The sequence below is a fragment of the Penaeus monodon genome, chromosome 25 (assembly GCF_015228065.2).
Source record: "Penaeus monodon isolate SGIC_2016 chromosome 25, NSTDA_Pmon_1, whole genome shotgun sequence".
In the NCBI taxonomy this organism is placed as follows: domain Eukaryota; kingdom Metazoa; phylum Arthropoda; class Malacostraca; order Decapoda; family Penaeidae; genus Penaeus; species Penaeus monodon.
In genome coordinates, this window is record NC_051410.1 from 19185523 (window position 1) to 19185727 (window position 205).

The window sequence follows — 205 nt, forward strand, 5'->3', positions numbered from 1 at the left end:
TTTTCGGGTTAAACGGGTGCCCCTCCTCGCCAGGGTTGTCTCGCTGGCTACGGGAGAGAAGGACGCTTGTGTTTATGAACTGATGTATGCACACCCAATACGCACAAGTAATATTCATGATGCTTTGTATTGATAAACAGTTTTCTTTTCAAGCTTTATTTATCAAAAGGAGGAATACAAAAATTGAGCATGGTACAAATCAATC